This window comes from Bison bison, unplaced genomic scaffold (assembly GCF_000754665.1).
Source record: "Bison bison bison isolate TAMUID 2011002044 unplaced genomic scaffold, Bison_UMD1.0 scf7180017864341, whole genome shotgun sequence".
Lineage (NCBI taxonomy): Eukaryota > Metazoa > Chordata > Mammalia > Artiodactyla > Bovidae > Bison > Bison bison.
This window is the reverse complement of record NW_011494913.1, coordinates 1991681-2003503: the sequence shown is the minus strand read 5'-3', so window position 1 is coordinate 2003503 and position 11823 is coordinate 1991681.

Below are 11823 nucleotides of genomic sequence, written 5' to 3'. Positions count from 1 at the left end.
TTAGTTCTTCTTTGCTTTCTGACACAAGTGTGGTATCATCTGCATATCTGAGGGTATTGATATTTCTCCTGGCAATCTTCATTCCAGCTTTTGCTTCATCTAGCCCAGCATTTCTCATGATGTACTCTGCATATAAGGAAAATAAGCAGGGTGACAAAATACAGCGTTGACATACTCCTTTCCTGATTTGGAACCAGTCTATTGTTCCATGTCCAGTTCTAACTGTTGCTTCCTGACCTGCATACAGATTTCTCAGGAGGCAAGTCAGGTGGTCTGGTATTCCCATATCCTTAAGAATTTTCCAAACTTTTTGTGATCCACACAGTCAAAGGCTATGGTGTAGTCAATAAAGTAAATAGATGTTTTTCTGGAACTCTCTTGCTTTTCTGATAATCCAACAGATGTTGGCAATTTGATTTCTAGTTCCTCTGCCTTTTCTAAATCCAGCTTGAACATCTGGAAGTTCACCGTTCATGTACTATAGAAGCCTGACTTGGAGAATTGTGAACATTACTTTGCTAGCACATGAGATGAGTGCAGAAAAGGAAAGATATTCCCATTTGAATGCAAAGTTCCAAAGAATAACAAGGAGAGATAAGAAAGCCTTCCTCAGTGATCAGTGCAAAGAAATAGAAGAAAACAATAGAATGGGAAAGACTAGAGATCTCTTCAAGAAAATCAGAGATAACAAGGGAACATTTCATGCAAAGATGGGCTCAATAAAGGACAGAAATGGTATGGACCTAACAGAAGCAGAAGATATTAAGAAGAGATGGCAAGAATACACAGAAGAACTGTACAAAAGATCTCCATGACCCAGATAATCACGATGGTGTGATCACTCACCTAGAGCCAGACATCCTGGAATTCGAAGTCAAGTGGGCCTTAGGAAGCATCACTATGAATAAAGCTAGTGGAGGTGATGGAACTCCAGGTGAGCTATTCCAAATCCTGAAAGATGATGCTGTGAAAGTGCTGCACTCAATATGCCAGCAAATTTGGAAAACTCAGCAGTGGCCACAGGACTGGAAAATGTCAGTTTTCATTCCAATCCCAAAGAAAGGCAATGCCAAAGAATGCTCAAACTACTGCACAATTGCACTCATCTCACACGCTAGTAAAGTAATGCTTGAAATTCTCCAAGCCAGGCTTCAGCAATATGTGAACCGTGAACTTCCTGATGTTCAAGCTGAATTTTTAAAAGGCAGAGGAATCAGAGATCAAATTGCCAACATCTGTTGGATCATGGAAAAAGCAAGAGAGTTCCAGAAAAACATCTATTGCTGCTTTATAGACTATGCCAAAGCCTTTGACTGTGTGGATCACAATCAACTGTGGAAAATTCTGAAAGAGATGGGAATACCAGAACACCTGACCTGCCTCTTGAGAAACCTATATGCAGGTCAGGAAGCAACAGTTAGAACTGGACATGGAACAACAGACTGGTTCCAAATCAGGAAAGGAGTATGTCAAGGCTGTATATTCTCACCCTGCTTATTTAACTTAAATGCAGAGTACATCATGAGAAATGCTGAGCTGGATGAAGCACAAGCTAGAATGAAGATTGCCAGGAGAAATATCAATAACCTCAGATATGCAGATGACACCACCCTTATGGCAGAAAGTGAAGAAGAACTAAAGAGCCTCTTGATGAAAGTGAAAGAGGAGAGTAAAAATGTTTGCCTAAAACTCAACATTCAGAAAACTAAGATCATGGCATCTAGTCCCATCACTTCATGTCAAATAGATGGGGAAACAATAGAAACAGTGGCAGACTTTATTTTGGGGGGCTCCAAAATCACTGCAGATGGTGACTTCAGCCATGAAATTAAAAGACACTTGCTCCTTGGAAAGCTCTGATCAACCTGGACAGCATATTAAAAAGCAGAGACATTACTTTGCCAACAAAGGTTCTCCTAGTCAAAGCTATGGTTTTTCCAGTAGTCATGTATGAATGTGAGAGTTGGACTATAAAGAAAGCTGAGCATCAAAGAATTGATGCTTTTGAACTATAGTATTGGAGAAGACTCTTGAGAGTTTCTTGGATAGCAAGGAGATCCAACCAGTCCATCCTGAAGGAAATCAGTCCTGAATATTCATTGGAAGGACTGATATTGAAGCTGAAGCTCCAATACTTTGGCCACCTGACGGGAAGAACTGACTCACTGGAAAAGACCCTGATGCTGGCAAAGATTGAAGGCGGAAGGGGAAGGGGACAACAGAGGATGAGATGGTTGGATGGCATCACCGACTCCATGGACATGTGTTAGAGTAAATTCCAGGAGTTGGTGATGGACAGGGAAGCCTGGCATGCTGCAGTCCATGGGGTTGCAAAGAGTTGGACACAACTGAGCGACTGAACTGAACTGAACTGAATGGACTCAGACTTCCCCACTACCATCAGCATCTGCTATCAAGCCATGGTCAGGGCTGAATCCCCTGGAGACTTGGCTGAGGCCATGCAGCTTACTATGGCAACACTGGCATGAAATTTAAGAAACCAGTGGGAAGAGATCAGGGTTTGTAGAAAAGGAGTTAAAGGAATGTTTAAATGCATCGCAGAGACAATGTGACACTGAGGACCCCGCCTCCACACACACACACACACACACACACAGGATTATGGACATGACCTGACATAAAAGACATTCACAGACAGGAAGCCATAAAGACTGCAAGTTCTATGGTGACTGGGCCTGATCCTCATCAGCCAGATCAGCGTCTGCACTGGGGTCCCATTGTGAGACAGACCCACAGCAGTCAGGTGAACAGAGAGAACAATGTAGAGTTGTTAACTAGGCGTAAAGTCGTTAGCTAGATAAACGAAAGGGTAAAACGAGAGCTCGGGTACCATAGAAGTGGTAACTATAGGAAACAGCTCCTGTCGCTAGGACCAAAGGAACAGAAGGAAGAGGTTGGACTAAAACTTAGAAAAGTAGATTAGGAAACTTGGGAGTTAAAACTTGGGAGTAGGAGCCACTAGCCAATGCTGGGTAGCTATGGCCAGGAGGAGTGGTGCCATGATTCTAGTTTTTTGAGGGCTGGAAAAACTGCAGACTAGATTCAGAGGCTGCTACAGAAAGAACTACCTCTGCCAGGGTGAAGAAGCATTGCTGAGCAGGGAGGGTGGGGTAGAGTGAGGACCTTGTTCCCTATTCCCTCCTCCAGCCCTGCGGTCACCTTCCAGCACCCACTACTGGCAAAGCCTAGCATAGCCTAGCAGCCAGTAGAGCATCAAAAGCAGACATGAAGGAGGAGCTTGGAGCGAAAGACAATTATTTAACAACTGGCACTCCTTGGAAGGAAAGTTATGACCAACCTAGATAGCATATTCAAAAGCAGGGACATTACTTTGCCAACAAAGATCCATCTAGTCAAGGCTATGGTTTTTCCAGTGGTCATGTATGGATGTGAGAGTTGGACTGTGAAGAAAGCTGAGCACTGAAGAATTGATGCTTTTGAACTGTGGTGTTGGAGAAGACTCTTGAGAGTCCCTTGCACTGAAGGAGATCCAACCAGTCCATTCTAAAGGAGATCAGTCCTGGGTGTTCTTTGGAGGGAATGATGCTAAAGCAGAAACTCCAGTACTTTAGCCACCTCATGGGAAGAGTTGACTCATTGGAAAAGACTCTGACGCTGGGAGGGATTGGGGGCAGGAGGAGAAGGGGACGACAGAGGATGAGATGGCTGGATGGCATCACTGACTCGATGGACGTGAGTCTGAGTGAACTCCGGGAGTTGGTGATGGACAGGGAGGCCTGGCGTGCTGCGATTCATGGGGTCGCAAAGAGTTAGACACGACTGAGTGACTGAACTGAACTGAACATGGTTTATGTAGCAGATTCTCAGTGAACACTGTTTGCCTCCATGTTCTGAAAGATGCTCCTCAACAGAGGCCAGAAAATGGGTCTTGTAAGCTCAGAAGCATCTAAACAAAGAGGGGATGGGGAAGCGAGGAAATGGTAAATGTTCAGAAATTAATAAGCAGCATTTGATTCCCTGGAGTCATCCCATTCTCACTACTGGCAAGTCAATTAGAACAGAAGAAACTGGGGGAGGGCTTGGAGCCACAGGAGGAAATAGCAGCGCAGGCAGCCAGAGGCTGGAGAAGCCAAAAAGGAGGTCACCGGGGTTTCACATCTCAGAAACAGGGCCCAGTTCCAGAGGCCAGGGATAAACTGGTCCTCGGCCAATGCTGGCTGGATACTTGGCCCATCCTGTGCCTCCAAGGCAGGTGGACCATGGGCTAAAATCCTACAGGCATCAGGCACTCGCCCCCGGCATGTCACAAAGCAGGTGTGAATTGATTCTGGAGGCGAGGAGCAGGCCCACACTTGCCTTGGCTGTGACACCTGGAGAGGGTCAGATGGTTTCTTGTTCTCAGGGTCCCTTTAACTCATCACATCAAAGTCATGTGTCCTATAGGGGAAGGGGATTAAATACTTCACCTCAAGTTTATGAGGTTGCTTGTTGCTGGTCCTGGGTTTGGTAACAAGAGTGTGAGTGAATGCAGCCAGGCACCTGGGGGCTCCCAAAAAAGGTTAGCACACAGAGTAGAAGGAGACAAAGCCAGCAGGAGAGGCGTGTGAATGTGAGCAGGAGTAGACAGGGGGCTCAGTGAGTGACTGACATCTTTTTGAGGGGGCCATCATACTGCTTAGGTGGAAGACGATGGAGTGAAATATATTAACTTTATTAATGTAATAAGGCTTTGCCCCAGCCCCCAGCCCACGCTCACTGAGTAGCATGCCAGCCAAGCCTGATGCAGTTCCTCCCCTTCCTGCCTTCCTGGGTCCCCAACTTCACCATGACACTGCCAGGACCTCTATGTTGGAGAGTAGAGAGGAAAGAGACAAAGGCTGAGGTTCCCGGGGTGAGAAGACCAAGTTCTGGAGGACGAGGGAAGCAATATGAGGAAGAAGAAAAGGAAAACTTAAAAAGTATTACCAGACACCCTGGATGGGAGGAGAGGCTGGGGAAGAATGGATACATGTATACGCATGGCTGAATCCCTTCGCTATTTACCTGAAACTATCACAACATTGTTAATCGCCTATACCCCAATACAAAATAAAAATTAAAAGAAAAAAAAAAAGTATTGCCAGAAACCACACTTTCCCTTCATGGGTCTACAGACATACAAGAGAGGTGCATACATTGTTTGGAAATTACCTTGGGCTGTCTACGCCGTGCCCTTTGAACCACAGCACTGATTTGGAATAAACTATGGGAATGGTGATTCCATAAAAGTCATAAAAATGATCTAAAAAGTTCCTCACAGACATAGGGACTGTCCGAGAGCATCCTAATTCTTTTCCACTATTCAGGACCATTTCTTTGGCCAGGCTGGCTCTGGTGGGGTGGCCCCGCCATGGTGGCTCTCACAGACCCAGCTCCTCTCTGTTCCTGGCACTGCCAGCCAAGCTGTCCCTCAGGGTCCCTTCCCCAGCCTGACTGTGGAGGCAGCCGGTTTCCAGGGCTCTCTTGCTGTGCCTCCCACAGACCAGCCCTAGATGGCTTGCTCTACCTAAGGAACAGACTGCTGATTCGCCCAGGCCTGGACACTCTTTTCACTTCTTAGGGCAGTTGTCATCAACAAATCGCGCGCGCACACACACACATGCTTTTCTGGAGATAAGTGTGCCAAGTCAACCAGCAGCAAACAGCAAGGGGAAAGGAGTGATGGCTCAGGTGACGCCTTTGTCTCACATGGGTCTGTGGCTTCTCCAAGCCCCCGCACCCGGGGAAAGAGGCCCTGACCCAGCTGGAAACAATATCACCTCCTTACATGGAGGTAGCAACCTGATCCTCACGTGGAATCCTGATCCTCACACCTGATCCTCAAGTGGAATCCCAGTCCTGCCTCCGGGGAGGAGGAAGGTGTACTTGGGAAAGGGCTTCCTTGGTGACTCAGATGGTAAAGAATCTCCCTGCAATGCAGGAGACTGGGGTTCGATCCCTGGGTTAGGATGATCCCCGGGAGAAGGGAACGTAACCCACTCCAGTATTCTTGCCTGAAAAAAATCTCATGAACAACGAAGCCTGGCAGGCTACCGTCCATGGGGTTGCAGAGTCAGCCTGACTGAGTGACTAGCACGTTCGCTTTCATGCTATCAGGAATGGGTGGTTTCTGGGAACCAGGAACAGCAGAAAAAGTGGCGGCACTTGAAAACCAAAGTCCAACCCATGACTGAAGTGGCCAGCATACTGAACCTCTTCCACTGCAGAGCCAGTTATTGATTGATTGCCTTCAGCTCCAGCATCTTGAGATGGGTCAATATCCTCCCCAATACAACATACTAGCACCAGGATCTTTGGCCTCCTCAACCCCAGAAACCCGTATCCCCACTTACGCCCATCGTCCACGCGGTCACTGCAGCCCACATCTTCCTCCAGCCCTTCCTCCAGTGCTCACAGCAGTGCTTCAACTCATAAAGCCACACAGTTCTTTACATCCTTAATTTTCTCCCAATCTACCAGGCAGTTTTTAGCCTCATTTTCTTCCAAGTTCAGTTAATCCCATCATTAACTATCTGAATCATTTTCTCCCTCTGAAATTAGTGGGTTGCCTGATTTTGAATCAAATCTTTAGCACATTCTATATATGTGACTTTGGGCTAATTTTATTTATACTTAGTTTCCCCATCTGTTGAGTAGTTCTACTATTAATTTGAACTCTTAGAGTTGATAAGATGATTAATCAAAGCAATATACATGAAGAGCATAGATCTTTCTGTCTGGAGCACAGCAGACACCTAAAGTAAATGTGAGGTGTTATTATCACTGTCATTCTCCCACTGGTTTCTATCAAAATCCCAATCCTGGCTCCATATCACAACACATCTTCTATAATCTTACACCCAGAAAACGGAGTGCTGCTAAAGAAAACCTCCTAACTGAGAAGATTCCATTTCTGTCAATCAAACATGAGTGTTCTCCCTGGATTCTCAACTCCACTGGCCATGCCTTGTCTATGGTTAGCCCTCATATTCATTTCCCTATTTCCCGATTTTTCTCAAGTCATTTACACAACTCGTGAACATGCTCAGCATAAAACTTTGTCTTCTATTTACTTTAAAAAAAAAAAAACGGAGACCACAGGCCCACTTGCCCCCAACCTCTAGCTCGTGTAAAGTGAAAGTGAAAGTCACTCCGACTCTTTGCGACCCCATGGACTATATAGTCCGTGGAATTCTCTAGGCCAGAATACTGGAATGGGTAGCCTTTCCCTGCTCCAGGGGATCTTCCCAACCCAGGGATTGAGCCCATGTCTCCCACACTGCGGGTGGATTCTTTATGAGCTGAGCCGTAAGGGCAGCCCTAGCTCCTGTAACCTACGCATTAACTTGGAGTCACATAGAGAACTACCTCCTTTCATCCAATCACTCTCCTGTCCGAGTCCAAAGGTCCTCCGACTCTATCCCCTGATCCTCCAAGACCTCCATCCATCAGTTACCCCTTCCTATACCTTCAGCCTCTCTGCTGTTTTTTTTAGTCACTAAGTCACGTCCAGCTCTTCTGTGACCTCACGCACTGCAGCCTGGCAGGCTCCTCTGTCTGTGGGATTTCCCATGCAAGAGTACTGGATTGAGTTGCCATCTCCTTCTCCATGGGATCTTCTTGATCCAGGGATCAAACTCGCATCTCTGCATTGGCAGGTGGATTCTTTACCAATGAGCCACAAGGGAAACCTCTCTACTGGGCATTTTTACTCAATCTGTAAATAGATGTGTCCTTGTGACCCCCCTAGCCCTAAGGAAAGACTCCAGTTTGAACTCTGTGTTCCTTCTAGGAAGACTTCTTCTCCCAGGAATTTCTTACCAGTCTAACTCAGTCTGTACACCAAAACATGCAGTCATCCCACAGCCTCCTCCAACCAGACCTCCATTCCCACCACTCCATCCACCTCAGGCTTTATCTCCAACTCTCCTAAGCTCCTGGCACTCGTGACCATTTCTTTTCACTTTAATACTCCCATCCGCCCACCCACATAAACACACCTTCCAGGTTTTTTCTGTCTCCCTCCCACTTAACCCTCTTCCTCCAACTGCCCCTTAAAGGTTGGGATTTCCCTGAGTTCTCTTTTTGACCCACTGTTCCCCTCATGCTGGGTGACTATATCCTCCTACATGGCTGGGTTTTCTAGTTAGAGATTTCTAAATCTCTAACTCCAGTTTTCAATTCTCTAGTTAATCTAGTTAGAGGTTTCTAAATCTCTAACTCCAGTTTTCAATTCTCTCCTAAACGTCTGTTCCTACTGGTTGTTTGAAACCTTCATCTGGACGTCCTGACGGGCCTCAAACACGTGCTCAGATCTCATCATCCCTCTGCAAGTGCCCTGATTCCTCAAGCTCAGTACTCCTCACCCCAAACAATGACATCACCATCCACACTGTGGGTAAGTCATAAACACTCAGTTTTCCCTCCAGCCCTACATCAACCTATTACAACTTTGAGATTTTTTACCTCATTGATTTTCTACCTTTGATCTTACCGTTCCAAACGCTCCCTGCATGTGCTCTTAGAGGGAGATAACCAAATACAAATCTGTTCCACTTACCAGCCTGCTTAAAACTTTTCAATGACTCCCATTTCCAAGCATTTTATCAGAGCTTCAAACAGCCTGTGTCATCTGGTTTTTAGAAAATTCCACCTTTTCTCCTTCCACTCCCCACCTTGCATACTAAGCTCCAACTAGACCAAAGGCACGTAGCACCCCATACACTGCATGTCACATCTGCACCTGCGGATCCTCCAAACCCTCGCAGATGGCATACATCACCTTTTCTGTGTTCCCTTAGCAACCCTAGCACACTGACATCTGAGATTTCACCACATATTATAGCTGGGGAAATTCTTTACTTTCTGGCTCCCCCACCAGCGTGTGAACTCCTTGAAGGCAAGGCCGTGTCTTAGCCTTCTCTGTCTGCCAGGCGCCTTCCCAGCTCCTGGCCTATCCCAGGTGCTGCGTTAAGGGTGGCTGAACTGAACTGAACTGTCTGTCTAAGTTGGCCACTCTGCTGCTCATTCTCAGAACTCTCCACATCTGGCCTACATCAAACCTTCCTGCCACTGTCTCTTCAAAGGCAGGAACATTCCTTCCAGATGAAAGTCTTCTAGTCCTCTGTCACACACTCTCTTTCTAACTCGCTACATGAGTTGCCACTTCACTCATATGGTCCCATAAATGGAAGTTATTTTCTGGTTTTAGATAAAAGTTACCCAATACCCAAACGTCATCCAAAACTATTTTTGTGTGATGGAAGTGGCATTCAATGGGGCATTGGACATTTGAGTGACAGTCACTGCTCTGAGGCTAGTACTGAATGGAGAACAGGTATGTCTGGCAAGGGCTTCTTCCCCCTCATTCACACAGTGACCAGTGGGGAAAGCTGGCACCATGGCCATACTGTCCCACGTGTCAAAAACTTTCTTTGTTTAACATTTATCCAGCATCATTACAAGCATGATGGTGACATGCTTGCTTGTCAGAGTGGCTGGAAGAAAGCACAGAGGTTGATAAGATGATGGGTTGGGAGGTGAGGGAAAAAGAAGAATAGAAAATAGGCTGCATCCATCTCATCTCAGAATGAAGCCAGGACAAGGAGGCCCTGAAGGAAAATACAGGCCTGAAATTCAGGTTCCGACCTGCTGCCCAGGCGCTCTTAGCTGTTGGATTCCTCACCGCCCAGACTTATCTTGCTTGAACTTGCTCACTCCTCACTTCCTCTCAGCTAGCTCTTTTCAAATAAGCACTCTCCTATAAAGCTTTCACTTTCATCTGCTCTGTTATAAATGGCCCAACAGGCAGAAGAGCCGCAGCAATGAAGAGTTGCTCTCGGCCCCAAATCTTGCATGGCGCCAGGTCTCTTCTTCAGGAGCCTGGCACATTCAGCTCTCCCTGCACGGGCTGCCCTGCACTCTCTCTGACTCAATAAATCTTACAGAAAGATGAGGACCTGCCCAGCTCTGCGCTCCCAACCTCAGAGAGCTCACAGAAAAGAAGGGATGCTTGCATTTAAAACAGTCAGCAACCAGTGGATGTTTCCTAGCTGGAGGAAAGTACTGACATTCAGTAACTCAGCAACCACTCATTCGCCAAGAACAGAGCACACGGTCTGCTCTATGGGGAGTGTGAAATGATTTCTCTCACACTATGCCTTATTGGAGCATTCCCAACTGACACCAATCACTCACCCTCCCAGAGAGACAGGCTCAGACAAACAACAAAAGACAGAGAATATGCAGGATTGCACAGGGACACAGATGCACACACAAAAATTCACACCCAGTGAACACACTTTCAGACACCCGCTCACAGAGATGCTTAGATGTGCCCAGAAACAAACCAGCATTCTTCCACTTGGACCTTCACAGCCTCAGACCATGGATGTTCGGTTCAAGACCCAAGCACACTTAGATGCCCGCCCTTACAGTCACACCACAACTCAGGCAAACGACTGGAGCCCAGAGAAAGATACACACACTCAAAGAATAAGAGAAGAAAATGCAGAAATATACTGTATACCTCAGCCTCTAACACAGGGGCAGAGGCAACGAAAGGATGTTTAGGAAGGAAGGAACATGCCAACTACGTGGCTTGGTGGTTAACTGTGGATAGGACAGGGTAGGTGGATGGGCGAAAACAGTGCTGGAGATTAGGGGTAAGAAGAGCTGTTATCATACTAGTCACAGTGGGAAGTGAACAGGAACTGCAAAGGGATTTAGAGACATCTTAAAGGTCAAACTGAATTAAATTAGAGATAATCCAGTATACCTAGTAAAGGGGAAGAGGAGGTAGGCCTCTGGAGATTCTGGCTTGGGCAATGGGGTATCCCTCACCGCAATGGGCCATACTGCGGAAGGAGCTTGGAGGACGGCCAGAGTGACCTCTTAAGCTGTGTAAATTAAAAAAGACCCTGATGCTGGGAAAAGGGGGAAGAAGGGGACCTCAGAGGACGAGATGGCTGGAAGGCATCACCAACTCAATAGACATGAGTTTGAGCAAACTCCAGGAGATGGTGAGGGACAGGGAAGGGTGGTGTGCTGCAGTCCATGGGGTCTCAAAGAGTCGGACACGACTTAGTGACTGAACAACAACTGCAAGTACTGAGTACTGTCCCTGGGAACATGACCAAGACTTGGGGGGCCTACAGCCTGAACCCCAGTGGGCTTGCAGAGTCTGGTCCCAGGTGTTTCGTCTGTCAGAAAAAGATGAACACACAGAGTTCAGGTCACAGGGAAAGCAGGAGCCAGACCAGAGGCTGGAGTAGCCTGGAGACCACATGGGCATGACTCAGCTTTCCAGCCCACAGTGCTTCTGACTCTTAAGTTTCCTCCGACTTCCCAAGTATTTGGGCTGCCATTAACTACTATGCCCTGGAAAAGGCAATGGCAACCCACTCCAGTATTTTTGCCTGGGAAATCCCATGGACAGAGGAGCCTGGCAGGCTGCAGTCCATAGGGTTGCAAAGAGTCAAACACGACTGAAGTGACTTAGCACAGCCACAACATAACTACTATGATCTAACAGCATGACCCCAAATTTCCCTTTGGATGCAGCCCTCTCGGGATTCAAAAAGGTCACCTTCTTCCTTAGCTCTTCCCCCAGGGTTCTCTGCTTTGGGCAAGAAACTGACAGGTGCCACGGGTCCTGTTTCTGTAATCATTTTTTATCCTTAAAATGGTAATAATTTAAAAATAAAGAGGCACCTGAGGAAGGACTTAATGAGTGCCTAAGTGCCACCTGCCAGTGTTTATGGCCCCAAGAGAACAACGGCGAACACTCGAGAGCAGGCGCACTGCCTCTGGGGCCAGCTGCGA